The 1,918-nt window shown below is 46.3% G+C and overlaps 1 non-coding gene across 1 annotated transcript; it reads left to right on the forward strand.

Annotated features, from left to right (window-relative positions):
- Positions 1-307: 307 nt before the first annotated feature.
- Positions 308-406, forward strand: LOC116640890. The gene has a single exon (XR_004301106.1). It is a non-coding gene; the product is annotated as a U6 spliceosomal RNA (small nuclear RNA).
- Positions 407-1,918: the final 1,512 nt, after the last annotated feature.

Here is a 1,918-nt window from a genome sequence, read left to right on the forward strand (position 1 = left end):
CTGGGTGGCTCAGTCGGTTAAGCGTCTGCCTTTCGCTCAAGTCATGATCCCAGGGTCTCGGGATCGAACCCCACGTCAGGCTCCCTGCTTGGTGGGGAGTCTGCTTCTCCCTGTGCCCTATACTCCACTCATGCTCTCTCTCTCTTAAATAAATGAATAAAATCTTTAAAAAATAAAATAAAATTCAATTATGGTGGAGGATTTAAAAATAACCTCCCGATGAATCCTTTTGTTTGTTGTTCCAAAATTGGATGTGATGACCCTAGGATTCATGTGGGAGAGGAAATGTTTAAAATAGCTAAGAAAAGTGGCCAGCACACATACTCAAACTGGAACCATACCGAGAAGATGAGCATGGACCCTGCGCGGGGATGACACGCAAGTTTGCGAAGCGTTCCCTATTTTTAAAAAAATTAAAAATAAGTAAATTAAATAAAATAGCTAAGAAAAATCATGTAAAGGAAGACGATTGAGGAATTTACCTCATGAGATGTGGCGTAAGTTCCTCAAGAAAGCTACTGGAACTAAAGGCTTGGAGCACAGGAGGGGCCCTAGGACGACTCAGCCAGGGCACTGTCGTGCCAGAACAGAGACGATTCTGAGCTCTCAGCTGCTGGAGAAGGGATGTCGGGTCAGCTGTGGGGTGCTGCCTCTGCCAGGAGGGAGTCCAGAGCAGAATGGGCCCCGCCAGAGGCTCTGGTTGGTGCTGAAGCCAGCAATAGAAACTTCAGCATACCGTGGCTCACGTTCCCTCGCGAGGGCTGGGGAGCATGCAGAGAAATGAGAGGATATGAACTGACTGGACAATGTTCAGATATTCCTTTAATAAACTGATCCTACAGGCAGAGCATTGGGGTGTCACTTCTGCTAGGCAATGATGTAATTTTTCTTTGGCAACAGCTGCTAAGGAAGCTATTTTCCCTTAGGAGACTATATAAACATTCACAGCTCAGATTTAAAGGTGTTTGAAACGGACTGGGTCCTCAGAACCCAACGCGTGGCCCATACACAATTTCTCAGGTGCATCCAGAAAAACCGGAGGGAGTACTGTCTGTCATCTAGGACCTATATCCCATCCCTATCCTGTACTCCTAAACCGTGTGTGTGTGTGTGTGTGTGAATGAAACCTGTCTATGTAAAAGAACTACCTATACATACATATAGATAGTGTGTATATATGTATATACACACATTATATGTACACACATACACGTATACATACAAATGAAGCATTTCAACAAGTATTTCTCAGGGCACTGGGCAAGGGAGGAAAAGAATGCAGTATGGTGCTTGCCTTGGAGGAACGCACACTGTTGTTAAAGACAGTGGATCCGGTGACGGACATGCGGGGGGTTTCCTCCAGGTTTTCTACCCCTAAGTGGAGCCACCAACACAGTTGTTGGAAGGACTCCACAAAATCGCTACCTAACCTCACTTTCTTCCATGATTAATAAAAGGAGAGGTTGCCATGAGAAGCCCCCGAAGAAAGACCCCCAGGGGGTCGAAGTCTCCTGAGACTTGGGTGGAAAAAGCAGATAGTATTTGAGCTTGTAGAATCCCCAAATCTGGCAAAAATGAGCCAGTGTTTCAGAGGATGGTATGAGGAGAGAAGAGCTGGGAGGGAAGGCTACCAGAAGCAGCCTTTTTACTGTACTGTGTGGAAAGGAAGTAAGTCTAGAAGTAAATCTGCCTTCAGAGATCTAAATCTCAGGGAGAAAGATATAAGCCAACAGGCAGTCCATGTGATCATTGCTCTAGCAGTAGAAACACAGGATGGAAACACTCATACGAGAGATGCCTCAGCCAAGAATGCCTCCTGGACGAAGTAGTGTCTGAGGTTTAACAAGGAATGGGAGGGAGTTAGCTGAGCACTGGGTTCGGGGTGGTAAAGTCTCTCCAGCCACAGGAAGGGCCACCT

Source organism: Phoca vitulina, unplaced genomic scaffold (assembly GCF_004348235.1).
Source record: "Phoca vitulina isolate PV1807 unplaced genomic scaffold, GSC_HSeal_1.0 scaffold20, whole genome shotgun sequence".
NCBI lineage: Eukaryota > Metazoa > Chordata > Mammalia > Carnivora > Phocidae > Phoca > Phoca vitulina.